Source organism: Pleurodeles waltl, unplaced genomic scaffold, assembly GCF_031143425.1.
Source record: "Pleurodeles waltl isolate 20211129_DDA unplaced genomic scaffold, aPleWal1.hap1.20221129 scaffold_67, whole genome shotgun sequence".
NCBI lineage: Eukaryota > Metazoa > Chordata > Amphibia > Caudata > Salamandridae > Pleurodeles > Pleurodeles waltl.
In genome coordinates this window covers 3,148,957-3,164,976 of record NW_027150384.1, presented here as the reverse complement: position 1 = coordinate 3,164,976, position 16,020 = coordinate 3,148,957, and the positions used below count along the sequence as shown (strand labels likewise).

At 47.8% G+C, this 16,020-nt stretch overlaps 4 non-coding genes across 4 annotated transcripts; all 4 read right to left on the bottom strand.

Moving 5' to 3' along the window:
• Positions 1-2,483: 2,483 nt before the first annotated feature.
• TRNAA-UGC (transfer RNA alanine (anticodon UGC)) lies at positions 2,484-2,555 on the bottom strand. The gene has a single exon. It is a non-coding gene; the product is annotated as a tRNA-Ala (tRNA).
• Positions 2,556-3,241: 686 nt separating this feature from the next.
• TRNAY-GUA (transfer RNA tyrosine (anticodon GUA)) lies at positions 3,242-3,327 on the bottom strand. The gene is given in 2 exon segments: positions 3,242-3,277; positions 3,291-3,327. It is a non-coding gene; the product is annotated as a tRNA-Tyr (tRNA).
• A 2,263-nt stretch (positions 3,328-5,590) lies between these two features.
• TRNAA-UGC (transfer RNA alanine (anticodon UGC)) lies at positions 5,591-5,662 on the bottom strand. The gene has a single exon. It is a non-coding gene; the product is annotated as a tRNA-Ala (tRNA).
• Positions 5,663-6,336: 674 nt separating this feature from the next.
• TRNAY-GUA (transfer RNA tyrosine (anticodon GUA)) lies at positions 6,337-6,422 on the bottom strand. Its single transcript is given in 2 exon segments — positions 6,337-6,372; positions 6,386-6,422. It is a non-coding gene; the product is annotated as a tRNA-Tyr (tRNA).
• Between the last annotated feature and the right edge of the window lie 9,598 nt (positions 6,423-16,020).

Sequence of the window (16,020 nt, the reverse complement as noted above, 5' to 3'; positions counted from 1 at the left end):
AAATTCAAGTGTAAGCCTGAGCCACACTCAAAGAAGCATGGGGGACGAAGGGATAGTCAGAGGTCTGTACCTCTCAAAGTCCAAGGAAATCTAAGCTGCAGTCATCCATTGTGAGTGTGCAAAAAGTCCATCAGGTAGCACCCCTCGGATCTTACTATCACATGCTTCGTTGTATTCTCATGTCCAACGGTAACTTGTAACATCATCACTCGATTCCACAGCAGTCCTCAGAACGTGGTTGTCCTTGGTCTTCTGGACATCATTTGCAACATGTATGAATATGGGACAATCATCCTTTCTCTCGCTGTCTCTGTGTCAAGGTTCTGCTCCCAGACTCTCTATGAGTAAAACAATAGCACATCTATTCCCAAACCAACATTTCGTGAGAGTGCTCCTGCAATGAAATGACATGTTAGCTGAAAACCAAAAACAGTTTCTCATGTTAAAGAAATTCAGTCCTAGGAATGTCAAGTTAATAATAATATTCACTAATGCACTTTTGATAGCAAACTATACCGTGCACCTATTAATTCTGCATTCATATAATGTCACATATTCAATTTTAATTTCGCATTGCAGTTAATATAAATGAAATACAACTGTTAATAAATGTACTTCAATATAATGGTGAACTACATTTCTCAATGTTAGCCATAAACATTAGTGCACACATTATATAGATTCTTATCATTTCTAGTGCAAATACATTCAAGTAACATAAGAATGATTATATAAATGTATCATGTGATCATATGTCACTTAATAAATGAAGGTACTCAAAATGCATTTCTCTTACTACTACAGTGAATGCACTTCATACTTGAGTTTATGTGCCCCACTTTACATTAGAATATTGGAATGTCAGGAGCTCCATTGAAAACAATGGAGTGCTCTGGGCTTCTAATGGTTGGTAGAAGCCTAGAGCTCCACCATTCCGGTGTTGTCAGGTTCATAGCTGTTGCTATGAACAAAGGCTTCACCGAGCCAAAGGGGATTCCAGTCCCCTTGGGCTCGGTGAGGCCTTTGTCTTATTTATTAAAACATTCTTCCCTCTAGTGGCGGAATGTTCTAATAGCCTTGTAGCCCTCCATAGCTGGGCTATACCGGCCTTAAAGTGCTGCTCCCTTGTTAAAGGACCTCGCCTTCGGCTCGGGCCTTTAACACTATAGCGGGCCTTTAATGGACAGTATAGCCTGCTACAGTGGGCTATAAGGCTATATTAGTTCAATATTAGTTCACACATTATGCTCTATTTTATGGTCACATATAGATCAACATTGTGACGTCAGGGGTTGCAGCAAATCTAGTCTTCACCAGACTGCATGTAGTAATCACATTCCTCCACGGACCCAGTACTGGGGCTGTTGGCTCAAATCCAACTGTTCAGATAAATTAGAACTTCATCTCAAATTTTAGAGCACTCTGTACACTGAACGTTTATTGATCGTGTGTGCCACAACTCCATGGCAACAAATCAGAGGAAAACTGGAACTCCTATTCTGTGATTACTTCTAGATACCTCCTGTAGCCAGGCAGGTGTTGTTGCTGGCAGCACAGACCTGAGCCTGTGGGCATGGGCAGTGACCCCATTCCTTTGGTGCAGGTGTGCAGCAGTGGCCCTACCTTTGGGTCCCTGTGTTGCTTTGCTGTTGACACATTCTGCTGCACATAGAGAAAGAGGAAAATGCCTCCCAGGATTGTTTTTGTGCAGGAAGGTGTCCCTTCCAGCACAAAAATAATCCCACATTCACGCACACACTCTTCCACCGTGGTGCAAGGGTGCTTGCGTTGGCGCTAGGCAGCTAAGAGAGCACCAGCCCAGGGTGAAAACAAGAAGTGCGCCTTCTGCCATAGATACCGCACATTCCTGCCCTTTCGCTTTGACACCGGGCAGCGCAGCACGGTGACTATGCCCTGTGCCAAATCCCCATAAATATGCCCCTTAGTTTATGTGTTTATGCCGCACCCCTTCCGGAGGCGCCCACTTTTCCATCCCACCTAAAATCCCTGTGTTCTCTTCCCTCTTCCTAGTTTATAATGTCATTCAGGGGGGGGAGACCAGGAAGTGTCCCTCAGTGGAGGGGGCGACGTCAGCCCCACAGCTGCGTCATGGCGCGTTACAGGCCTGGTAGGTACATTAATAAATGCTTCTAGTGTAGTTGGGGGCACTTAATTTCGCTACAGACAGTTCTTTAAATGGGCCGGTGCTGTCCGTACTGAGTCCTGGCACTTTTTTTTATTTTGAGAGGGAGAGCACCTGCACTTCTCAAGAAAGAAGCAGGTACTGTGGTGCAGAGAACCTGCTCTTAGATCACCACAGAAGGATACAAAGCACTTTGCGGGTTGTTCTATGAGCCCACTGCATGCACCGCTCTCTCACTAACACTGAAAGATAATTTCACATTTTGCGAAAGACAGAATTAAAGTTACATGAACAAGTTACATTCTAAACTCCGAACTGAAAAAAAATAACACACTGTAACTGGAGATGCCGGGGATTGAACCCGGGGCCTCATACATGCAAAGCATGCGCTCTACCACTGAGCTACATCCCCTGGTGCAGGATGTGGGAGTCGGTGTTATTCTCAGCTCAGTGCACAGGGTGTCTCGGTATTTCCTTCCGCTCCTGGTTTTCTGGCCGGACCCCCGAGGCGCGTCCCCCGCACCGCTTCCCACACACACTCCCTCTCCTTCCCCATCCGCCGCTGCCTCCGGCTCCTGCTCCACACCTTCTGCCCGCCCAGGCTCCGGGGAGCCTCGCACCGTGCCAGCCGAGGGACAGGGGGGACAGAGGTCCCCGTTACTTCCAAGCCCCCCCTCCTGCACTCACTCTCTGCACCCCCTCCTGCACTCACTCTCTGCACCCCCTCCTGCACTCACTCTCTGCAACCCCCTCCTGCACTCACTCTCTGCACCCCCTCCTGCACTCACTCTCTGCAACCCCTCCTGCACTCACTCTCTGCAACCCCTCCTGCACTCACTCTCTGCAACCCCTCCTGCACTCACTCTCTGCACCCCCTCCTGCACTCACTCTCTGCACCCCCTCTTCTGCCCACCATCCCCCGCCCTCCTCTCGTGCACTCCCCCCACTAACCACGAGCTGCCCGGGGAGGAGGGGGGAAGTTACACACGCACCTTACCGGGTAATTAATGAGAAACCTTACAATGTGCCGGGTTGATAATGGTCTCACAGTATAAGAAAGACGGTAGAAGCAAAAAAAACTATAAAAAGAAAAAAATGTCCTTCGAGCCGGATTTGAACCAGCGACCTAAGGATATCAGCTTCACCACTACAGTCCTCCGCTCTACCAACTGAGCTATCGAAGGTACACGCTGATCACGGGTGCCTCATGTTTTGTACTCATTCACGCACACCTGGTGATCCTGCTGAAGCATTGGAGCTGTAGATCTGTGTTTTAGAAAATGAATTGAACACCAGATGACTCCAGAACAACTAACACACACACTCGGGCATGGACTTTACTTTCATTCACCAAACTAATGCATTTTGGGAGTTGTAGTCCTTCACTTCTTCTGATACAATTGAATAAACACATCTGAAAACAATGGCTTGTGATTCAAACAGGGGTCAAAGTGCATTGAAAAAAATATGAGAACAGTGATGCTGCGACCATTAAGGTGCGTTCAGTGAGTGTGGGTGACCGGGTGTGAAAAAAAATTGAAACCTCCTGTTCGTTTTTTGGTCTTTCACCTTCAGGTATCTACATATAAAATAACATGCAGCTTAAATGTAAAATAAATTTAGTTAAAATATTTTTACTGCCACGATGTCCCAGCCTCTGACAGAAAGCACTGTGAATATGTCAGCCATTATTTTAAACTTGCATTATACACACTATAACAAAGACTGCTACAAAATGTGCAAAAGCAGTTAAGATAAAATGGTGATTCCAAAATGTAGATTTTAGCAAGTTCAGACTGTACATAATGCAGTTTTTATATATATATATATAACAGTCCTTTAAAAGCACACACTTGACAGCTCAGCTAGTAACTCCCTTGCAATACCACTCCAAAACTATCAGTCTGTGTATTCAGGAAACTCCAGTGGCTCCATCAGTTAAAGCCAATACTTGCATTTCTTTCAGGCCAGCAGGCAGCCTGGCAGGGAGACTTGTTTTTTATTTAGATATTGCCTTAGGGTCTCCTTTTTGATTTCAGAAAGTGAAGATATTCTTCCAAACAGAACAGTGGCATCAGGTTAGAGGGGAATAGAGCAATCAAATTAATGGTGAGGAGGTACGGAGAATTCCTTAGTTTTCTGAATGAACTGGAGCTTCCTGTATGCCGCTAATGGTACCACATTCAGTTCCCTTGGTCCTGGAAGTTTCCTTAGGAGCCCATCAGTCTTCTGTGACGTAACAAAATTGATGACAAATTTGGAAAAACAAGAATATGGTTCAAGTCTATTGTGGCTGGTCAGCCAAGGAAGTCCTAAGATCATAATGTGGTTAGGAGAGGTGATGAGGTCAAAAGATAGGATCTCTTGATGTTTTCCAAAGGCCAACCTTAAGGGAGTGGTCATCTCTTTACCAGGTCCAGAGATCAATGCTTTCTATCTACTGCATGGACCTCATCAGGGGATTGCTTGGGGACTTGGGATATTTGCCATTCTTGTGGCCATGTTTGAGCCAGGTACAACAAATAAGGCCAACACCTTTTCATTCTGTCCATTAGGAAGTTCCAGAAGTATGGCCAAGAGGAACAGGGGAGTAACCAGTTCTCTGGAGGAACAAGTACAAGGGTTTCCTGACTTTCCCATTCTCCCCCTTCTGACAGAGGACAGGATCTAGAATTTCCCTGAACTTTCTGTAGACTTGTGGGACAAATGGGGATTAGATGACCAGAAGAGATGCAGCACATACATTATCCCTGCCTGCTTCTATGTTCTCGTTCTGCCACAGACAAAGCTTCGCAAGCTAGCCCAATTTGCATAGGCTCCTCTCCTGAAGATGAAGGATTCTCGGGAACAGGAGTGTCAGTCTTTAGATCTCTGAGAGAAGTCGTTGCTGGGGTTTGCTGAACCAGTGCCCTCAGCCTTTCATATCTGAGTTCATGGAGTCGGTGTTCAATGGACAGGGCCTGATCCATTAACGCTGCCATTGTTTCTGCAACGGGCGAATGTACCAGTTCATCTTTTATTTTCTCAGAAAAGCCCCAGTGAAAGAGAGTAACCAGAGTTTGGGAATAACCATGGAAAAAAGGCCATTTCCAACAACAGTGCTTTAAATTGGCCGGTACTCTGTGCAACTGAGTCCTGGCACTTTTTTATTTTGAGAGGGAGAGCCCTGCACTTCTTAATAAAAACATAATACTTTTAATTGGAGAGTACCAGCACTTATCAGAAACAAGCAGGTACTGTGGTGCAGAGTACCTACCCCTACATTTTCCCATTTCAAGCGCTGGCTGTAAATCACCACAGAAGGATGCAAAGCACTTTGCGGGTTGTTCTTTGTGTCCACTGCATGCACCTCTCTCTCACTAACACTGAAAGATAATTTCACATTTTGCGAAAGACAGAATTAAAGTTACATGCATTGATGCTCAAAATTGACAACAAAAATGCTAATGGAGATGCCGGGGATTGAACCCGGGGCCTCATACATGCAAAGCATGCGCTCTACCACTGAGCTACATCCCCTGGTGCAGGATGTGGGAGTCGGTGTTATTCTCAGGTCAGTGCACAGGGTGTCTCGGTATTTCCTTCCGCTCCTGGTTTTCTGGCCGGACCCCCGAGGCGCGTCCCCCGCACCGCTTCCCACACACACTCCCTCTCCTTCCCCATCCGCCGCTGCCTCCGGCTCCTGCTCCACACCTTCTGCCCGCCCAGGCTTCGGGGAGCCTCGCACCGTGCCAGCCGAGGGACAGGGGGGACAGAGGTCCCCGTTACTTCCAAGCCCCCCCTCCTGCACTCACTCTCTGCAACCCCCTCCTGCACTCACTCTCTGCACCCCCTCCTGCACTCACTCTCTGCACCCCCTCCTGCACTCACTCTCTGCACCCCCTCATGCACTCACTCTCTGCACCCCCTCCTGCACTCACTCTCTGCAACCCCTCCTGCACTCACTCTCTGCAACCCCCTCCTGCACTCACTCTCTGCACCCCCTCCTGCACTCACTCTCTGCACCCCCTCTTCTGCCCACCATCCCCCGCCCTCCTCTCGTGCACTCCCCCCACTAACCACGAGCTGCCCGGGGAGGGGGGGGGAAGTTACACACGCACCTTAGCGGGTAATTAATGAGAAACCTTAGAATGTGCCGGGTTGATAATGGTCTCACATTATAAGAAAGACGGTAGAAGCAATAAAAAAAAATGTCCTTCGAGCCGGATTTGAACCAGCGACCTAAGGATATCAGCTTTTCCACTACAGTCCTCCGCTCTACCAACTGAGCTATCGAAGGCGCTGGAGAGCTACCGCGGACCCCTCTCTTTACCGCGTGCAGTGACACCGCGGGAATATGAAAACCTTGTATTTACTCCCCCCGCCCATGAGCACATAGTTTACCGAGCAAGTGCTTGAGAGCTCTTCGGGTGCTTCCAGGTGCTGTAACCACAAGCAGTTAATGCTCCACAATTTAAAGCTCTGTAAGGTCCCCATACAATTGGGTACAAAAGACTTAAAGCAGCAGTCTACATTGAGAACAGCCACATTTGTAAACGAAAAGCAATTCTGTGTCAGGACCAGGATCCAATTAGGCTTCTCAATCTTTACTGCTCCATAAACAGCAGCCAATAAGAAAACAGTAAAAACAGAAAACACACTATAAACCATGAGGCTTTAACCACGCCTCTCATATGACCCACCAATAGTAGCCCAACACAGTCTACAACAGAGGTCTAAACCTTTTGATGCCGGGACCCCCTCTCAAAATGTTTTAAGTGAAAGGACCCCCTCTAACACAAATTTCTAGAACCTGGTACTCCTCATCATTGACAATCATAAACTGCTCCAGTTTACCTGATTTTGCATATCTAAGGTAGCGTAAAAATTCATGGGTGTTGCATGGGACCACCCACCACAACGCCCATGGAACGCCTTCTTGACGCAAAGTAAGGCAACGCAAGGACTTGCGCTGCCTTGTCTTACTCCATATCTATGAGGCCATTCAAAGCCATGCAGGGTGGCTTTGCGTCACCTCATACATATGATTGACGGGCCTGTGTCGCTGGAGCATAAAAAAAGTGATGCTCCAGTAGCGCAACCTTCTCATAAATAAACCCCAAAATATTCTGTACGTTTTTTTAGTCTTTCACCATCAGGTACATATAAAATGACAGCCAGCTTAAATGATAAATAAATAAAAGAAAGTTGTTACTCATTGGGAAATGCCCTGTAGTGCATTAGGAAACCTTTATTAGTTAATGTACCGCAGAGGTCTGTGTGTAACCAGTCAGCAACAGAATTAAATCTTGGTCGGTGCAGTGGAGAATAGTGACTTGAGTATTTTTAGTGCCACAAGGTCACAGCCTGTGACAGAAAGCAATTTGAATATGTAAGGCATTATTTTATACTTGGGTTGTGAACACTGGCACAAAAGCGTTTTTAGCTGTCTGTGTGTCTTTATTTCACAGCACAGGAGACTCAGTAAATCAAAGTTCAGCTGAGGCATTTTAATGATGGGAAGAAGTGAGGCCGGGGGAATACGCGACCCCCTGCCCATGTCTCCATGGCCCCCCTGGGGGTTCTAACCCCTAGATTGAAGACTTCTGGTCTAGAACATAGAGAGGCACCATCTGACTTCCTCTTTCTTTGCTACTCCGCAGTCAAGCTCAGTGCCTCTCTATTTAGTTTTATGGTCATTACATGAGAGTTACTTTGTATCACGATATTCATACTTGCCGGTTTGTTTGATTTTCTGCGCAGCAACACACCACTTTTGTCTCACGACCCCTTGGGTCAAGGCTTTTCAGTTTCTAAGCAAGTGCGTGTTGAGTCTAGTTTCTCGATACACCTTTTTCCGAACCCCTCTTCTGACCTCTCCCCGCTTTTGGCTTCAGGCTCCCTCAGCCCCGTAGCACCGTCTGCTCTTTTCAGCTGGACCTTTCCTGTCCAGGCAGCTCACTGCTTGGCTTTCCTAGGCCCGCCACAGTGTGAAGACGCGCAGCGTAGCCCAATTGGGCTACATGTGCATGCTGTTTCCGGGAGGGGCAACCGTGACGCTCCACACGCTCGGCCGACCTCTCTACATGCGGCAAGATGCCTCTCCCCGGGCTGCAATAACAAGGGATTTCCTTCACGTAGAACACCGCAGAGGATCAGTTTGTCTGCATAACAGGGACATTTTCATAGCCATTTAATCCCTCGAGATTATATAGTAATTTTTGGAACCATTCCTCTTCTGTCTGTGTCCAGCTTCACTCCCACCGACGTCCCGGACCTAAAGAAGGCTGGGGCTGCCATATTTGGATTAGTTCATTCTGTATTTAACTCTTGCACCCCTGAGTTATCTTGATTCAGAGTTGGAGGACCCTTGCTTTCCCTTTGGGACTGTATTTGGTGGAATTTGCCACTACTATGTCTGACTATGAGTCCTATCAGCAGGGCCTTGAGCTATATGGCTCTTATGAAGATGAAGATTATTATTTGACCCCTGCATGGAACAAGTAATAGACTCCTCTGTTAAAAAATCACTAGATAAGACGATTTCCTCAGCACTTCAGCCTTTATCCAAACCTCTGGATGAGATTTCAGGGCCTATAGTCCCCTCTCCCTCCTGGGGATCTCTCTTCCACTCCTTCTAAAACCCTGGCCAAACTGTCCCAGCCGTCTCTCCCCGAACATACATAAACAGCATATTCTGCCCCTAAAAAGACTATCCCTCTGTTCTCCTCCCCACCTTCGGATTCTGATTCCGACTCTTCAGCTTCTTCACAAGAATCCAGTAAGACTCATAAACGATCCAAGAAATGCATACATTCCCCCTCCCCTTCCACCCCTTCCCACTTCACTTTTGAACCCTCTGACTGGGCTCCGGCCCCAGAAGTGGCAGAATACATGAGAATGAGGTGAGATCCAGATTAAAATCCGAATGCCCTTGACCTGACCTCTCTCATAAGATGGCTGTCACCCCTGAAACTGAGGGCACCATGGTGACTTTCCTTAAAAAGTACTTTGTTGTACTTTGTTGGCCCTAAGAAGGGTATAGATAGGGCCATAAGGACATGTCAGGACAAGCTCCTGGATGTTTCTGGCCCATTGGCCAAGATTCTAGAGCTGGCACTTCAAGCCAAGGAAACAGGAGCATCCATTCACTCAGATGTGCTGGCCGGATGGACACAATGAGCCATCTGTTTCTTCGGCAATGCGAACTGTGCCCTGGCCTCTGAAAGACTTACATCTGTCTTACTTCGCATTGACCCTCAACTTGTTGACTTTGCGCCTGCCGAAGCAGGTCCTGTTGCCGAGGGGTAGTTGTTTAATGATCACTTCATAAAAAACATTGAGAAATTCGTGAGCACTTTCACTTAGTTAGACAAGTCCCAATCATCCCTCAAGCGTATGTTCAATCCCCTTTTTGGAAGGGCTGGTCGTTTTTGAGGACGCCCGACCGGCTGGGGCTATCAACAAAGTCCTTTGAGAGGAACCCATCCAAGGTGCAGAGGATATTCTCAAGATCCAGCACAAGCAGGTTTCTACCATCCCAGAGCTGGAGGTGCACGAGGCTGCAGCTTCTGGGGCTCTGGCAGAGGTTAGAGAGCCATTGAAAGCTCCCCCACAAGTAACAAACCCTTTTTTTCCTTCTCTTCCTTTGGGGGGCCGACTCACGCACTTTATTCACAATTAGGTCAACATTTCCTCAGATGTCTGGTTGTTAAACAGAGTTCAAGGTTATGCCATAGAGTTAACTGCTACCCTTCATCAACTAAATCCCCCCCTCTCCTTTTTTCCCAACAAGACAGCTCCTTTATCGACTGCAAAATTCGAGAACTGCTAGCAAAACAGGCTACCGCCCTCACCTTTAACACCCAAATGGTTTCTGCAGCAATGTTTTTCTAGTGCAAAAGAAAGGAGGCGGTCAGAGGTTGGTCCTCAACCTCAGGAATTTCAATCCTTTTGTGGTTTACCGCCATTTCAAGATGGAGGGTATCCACCTGTTGAGAGATCTCCTCCAGGAGAGATATTGGATGGTCCATCTCGATCTCAAGATTGCTTATTTAATGGTTACCATTGCTCCTTCCCACCGGAAGTTTCTGCAATTCCACTGGAGAGACAAATGGTACGAATATCTGACTCTCCCATTTGACCTATCTTCAGCCCCATGGGTTTTCAACAAACATTTGTGAAACGGTTGTGGAACACCTGTGCGGCATCACCTCGACTATATGATTCTTTTAGCACAGGACCAATCTCTTCTGCTAAATCATCTGTTGTGGACAGTATCTTTATTGCAAAATCCGGGCTTAGTGATCAATCTCAAAAAATCTTCCATGATCTCTTCCCAACAACAGGAGTTTTTGGGGTTTCAGGTGGACTCGGTCAAGGTCCAGCTGCTGATCCCTCTGCAGAAAATGAAGTCGATCAAGAGAGAGTTGAGGGTGACACTGTCAAATCAGGCGGTCTCTTTGAGGTCCCTGGCTCGTATTGTGGGGTTACTTGCTTCCTCTATTTAGGCAGTATTTCCGGGGCCTTTGCATTACAGGGCCTTACAGAGATTAAAGATTCATTATCTTCAACAGGGTCTTTCTTACAATCACCTGATCCCCTTATCTCTCAAAGCCCAGGAGGAGTTCCATTGGTGGCTCTCCCACATGGAGGCCTGGAATGGCACAGCCATCTTCGGAGCCTCTTCGGAGGTGGTGACAGAAATCAATGCTAGCTGGTGGGTCTGGGGAGCGAGATGTGGACAATTTTCGACAGATGGTAGGTGATCGTCCGAGGAATTACGGCTCCCCATCAATAGCCTGGAGCTCTTAGCAGGCTCCTTCACCATCAGGTCCCACTCCACTATCAAGAGCAACTGTTGCATCCTTTTGAGGATGGACAATGTGTCAGGGGTTCGTTACAGCAACCGTCTGGGAGGGACCAAGTCACGCCTGTTGGTGACCACTGCCAGGGAGTTCTGGCACTTTTGCCTGTCGCAAAAGATTATGATGCTGGTGGAATTCCTTCTGGGGAAGGACAACCCTGTGGCAGATTGGAGCTCTCAGTTCCTGATGGACTCCAGCGGACTTTCTTATTTCCAGGCAGACTAAATGTATATCTACATCTGTTGATTATCTGGCATTTCCACACAACGATAATCTTTGTGTGGTCAAGTGTTTAAAAGTGTATGAAGAACATACTGCTAGTTATAGAAATGATCCCTTAGGTCCTTTTCTGATTGCAATTCAGAAGCCTTTTCACCCAGTGTCAGTTGCTACCTTGGCTCGTTGGGTCCATTGGGGTATGCAGGCATCAATGTATCTGTGTATGGTGCACATTCCACCAGGGGAGCCATGGCTTCAAAAGCTTTTATTTTGGGTTCTAGGTTGGAAGATATTCTTCGTGCAGCTGATTGGTCAAATGATTTCGTGTTTAAACTGTTTTATTACAAACCAATTGTACATGTTTCTTCTTAGGTTTTTGATCAGCTTTGAACCAGCATAATCGGAGCCTCTGGTCCTGACATAGAATACAACATTTTCTAGCTTTGCAACAAGAATTTTAGATTCTATTAAGGACATGGAGGCAAGGATTATCCCACCCGTTGGCAAAAGTGATCTTGCAGAGTTTAATAGTGCTTGCATTACATTGATCTGTTAATTTGTATTTTGCCCTCACTCAAATTTAGCGTGTTGGGGCCGAATTTCAAACTCATATTTTCTTTCTTTTTAGGAACTGATTCTAAACAGACGTAATGCTTCGTGGATCTCCTGTTCTCTGTTGATTGCAGGGGTCGGTTACTAGGTTCGGCTGGAGTTGAAGACATCCTTGGTGTTTCTGGTCGGATCCCTTCATCTTCAATAGCCGTATTTGGACTGTTTTGCAAAGAAAGAGGAAGTCAGATGGTGCCTCCCTATTTTGTAGACTGTGTTGGGCTACTTGTGGTGGGTTATATGAAAGTCATGGTTCAAATCCTCATGGTTTATAGTGTGTTTTCTGTTTTTACTGTTTTCTTATTGGCTGCTGTTTATGGAGTAGTAAAATATTGAGAAGCATAATCCTCGCCTCCTTGTCCTCAATAGAATCTAAAATTCTTGTTGCAAAGCTAGAAACTTTTGTAGTCTCCCACATGAAATTGTGATATCTGTAGAGTCACAGCCTCAGTGACAAAACTGAGGTGCAGATGCTACCATCCAGGGTCCGAGCCAGAGGGGGATTCCTGGGACACCTCCCTGTGCTCCACACTGTTAGTGGAGCCCCACCAGAGTCACGTGCTTTAGCTAATAGAGAGTGTGCCTGCTAGGCGAGGTCAAGAGTGGTGTGACGGGACCCATCCTGGCAGCACACATGAATCTATAATAGTGTGTTCTAGTATTTATTGCACAGTGCGAGCACCCACTAGCCCGCATCAGTCAGCGACATAAACCTGCCGATGAGGGAGTCCCGCAGTGCCTCAACAGCACCAGAAACCGCACTACTGTCCATGCGGAGTCGCTATCATTGAGCAGACAGCCCCGCTTCCTCGAAGCGGCCCTACTAGTCTGCATCTCGCGCTCCCTCCAGAGGCGGCAGAGGAAGGTGTGGCCTGCCTGCCCGGAGCACCTTGCTGTTCAAGTGCCACACACTCACCTCTCGTTCCTGTGAGCGCCATCTCCGGTATTCAGCGACTCGACAGGGGCCCACCCAAGCTGGAACTACTCGCTGTGCATCAGCCCACAGAGCAGGTGAGCCTAACACTGTGTTGTTTGCCCTCCATCCCCAGGCCCATTAGCCCCCTTTGATGCTGCCTCCCATCAGTGCAACACTCCATTATCAAAAAAAAGAAAAAGAAGGAGAGAAGGCAAGCAATGATTAAAACAGCTCACCATACAGCAATAATAACACTAGCTAAAGAGAGATCCACAAAACTGCGAAATTGCGCCATACCCTCAGAGGGCACCAGTAGATCCTACGGCCTACCACTCATGTGCACAACGTGTGCCATCGGACGGCATGACCACACCCCAACTGCTGCCAAAACGCCAAGTTAGCTAAAACCGAGTACGATATCCACCATACCAGCAATAGAGCCTTTCATCATTGAGGGCACATCCTCAGCTCATGCCTCCAGGTGGAAGGATTGGGTGAAAAGAGCACTACTATTTTTTGAAGCTACAAAAGTAGAGAATGCACAGAAATGATCAATGAACTGGGTAGAAAGCACATACATAGGATCTCCAAAACAATCAACAAAGCCGCCCCCAAAACTCACCTCACTCTGATTGCAGCCCTCAATGCTCATTTCGATCTCATGACTAACACTGATTATGAAAGATTTGTATTTTGCCAGGCGCGGCAGCAAGCAGAGCACTCAATAGACACCTTTACATGAGGCTGAAAGAACTAGCCAGCACGTGCTGATTCACAGATGAAAATGAGGAAAACAGAGGACAAATAATACAACGGTGTGCTTCGGCGAAATTGCGAGAAAGAATCCTAGAGGAGTCAGGGAGTCTCTAGCTGACATACTGACAATGGCAAGAACAAAAGAACTGAACAAGGCCAGAGCATCACATATGGAGGCTGCATTACATGGACCAGTGAAAGTAGAACCAGTAAACGCAATCACACCGACACCCAGCAAACCCAGACCCAGGCGAGGTAGCGCCGCATCCAGGACATGCGGCTACCGTAGAGGGCCAACCCATTGCCCTGCGAACTGCCCAGCGAGGCGGAAAAGATGCGCCGGGTGTGAGAAGATTAATCATTTCCTAAAAGCATGCAGAGCGACAAAAGGACGCACCCGGAGTTCAACCGTCAACACCGCCTCCGAGGTGCAGGCCCAAAACAGTGACATGGATGACGATCATGAAAGAGAACACTCCATACACTCCATTTTCACAGTGGGCACAGCATTCCACACCACACGTCGACTACCCAGATGCATTATACAAGTGGGGGATCACTCAAACCCAGCAGTATTAGACACAGGAGCCTCTAAAAACATAATGGTGGTCATTACAACCCTGGCGGTCGGTGTTAAAGCAGCGTTAAAACCGCCAACAGGCCGGCGAAAAAAAAATTGAATCACGACCATGGCGGAAACCGCCAACATAGACAGCCACTTTAACACTCCGACCGCCACGGCGGTACAAACAAACACCGCGGCGGTAACCGCCAACAGACAGGCAGAAGACAGTGTACCGCCCACAGTATTACAACAGGCCAATCCGCCACCTTTTCCGGGGTGGATTCACAACAAACAAAAACACGGCGGAAACGGGACTTGGAAGGGAAAACGCTCACCTCTACACACCCCACGAGGAACCAGGACACCATGGAGCCAGAACTCCATATTCTCCCTGCCATTGTCTTCCTGCTCCTCTACCAGCAGCACGAACGCCGGCGGCGAAGACCACGGTGAGGACTCCACCTACGACACATGGGAGGGGGGAGGAAAAAGAGAGTGACACACACACGCAACACCCCCACCCCCACCCTACCCACTACAACACACACACTAATACATATTGATACATTACAGTTACACCCATCAACCCCCCCCCCCCCCGGAAGAATGCAAAGACAAAAGAAAATGATTTTAACGTTTGTAATCTATTAAAATCCAGTACTCAAAAATATATATACACTATAAACAAATATGTACACCAATAATACAAGTCCAGGTATTGCACCATTAAAGTCCGTGGACCACTGAGCCCAAAATGCATGGCGAGGCCCACACTCAATACCCGATCAAAACGGAGAGAACACTGCAGGGGCATCAGATAGAAATACAACAGGTACCTCAGGGGGAAGGGAAGGGGGGGCACCTCAGCCAGATGAGTGCGCGATGCCAGATCCACGAGGGGACTCCATGCCCACTGCTGTATCCTGGGGAGTGCAAAGCCACAGTCTCTCAAGTCTCTCCAGTGGGTGGGTTGCCCACTACTTAATCCTGGGGAGTGCAAAGCCACAGTCTCACAAGTCTTTTCAGTGGGTGGGTTGCCCACTGCTTTATCCTGGGGAGTGCAAAGCCACAGTCTCACAAGTGAATAACAGTGTCCACTGGTTCTGGAGGGGGCTTTGTGCCCAGAATGCTTCATCCTGCTTGTGGCGGCCTCAGTAGCCGGAGTTTTTGGCGCTCATTGGCCTGTGGTGCTGGTGACGGCGGTGTCCTTGGCAGCTAGTGAAGTGATCCCCAAACTTGAAAAAATCATAGCCACCCACGGCCTGATGCAAGAAATAAGGACGGACAATGGACCTCCGTTTCAGGGTCAAGAGATAGCTTCTTACCTAACTTTGCTGGGAATCATCCACAAGAAAATAACCCCACTCTGGCCCCAGGCCAACAGAGAGGTTGAGAGGTTCATGAGAACTCTAAAAAAGATCGTTGGAACTGCTACAGCCTGCCAAAAAACCCCGACCTAGCCATCTACTTGTTTCTTTGAAACTACCGCCTCACCCCTCACGCCTCCACCGGGCATTCACCAGGGCATCTTTCAATGGGGCTAGTGGTCGGAGACTCCATTCTACACCACCTGAAATGGACACCTTATCCAATTGATGATTAAAGGACCCAATGACAATCGTACGACGTCAAGGCACCCTCGTTTTTGCCCTACGTGGGACTGAGGAATTTACTAGAAACATATCCGCATTCAAGTGCTACTACCCTGTGGTATCCCTGTCAAGTCCATCACCAAGAACGGAGCCATCCCCTATTAGCCCGGCATGCCCCACGGTGGACACCTAGATGCCCCTCAGTCAGACAATAGCACATACCCAAGAGGAGGTCCCAACGCCGCCACAGGATGACTGCATGAGAGAACCACTGCTCGTGCCATCTGAGCCCAAGGCAGACCACGCCACCAACACCGGCTACGCCCTACGACAAAACCCTGCACTGTTCACCAGGCTGATGAACTATGTGACCT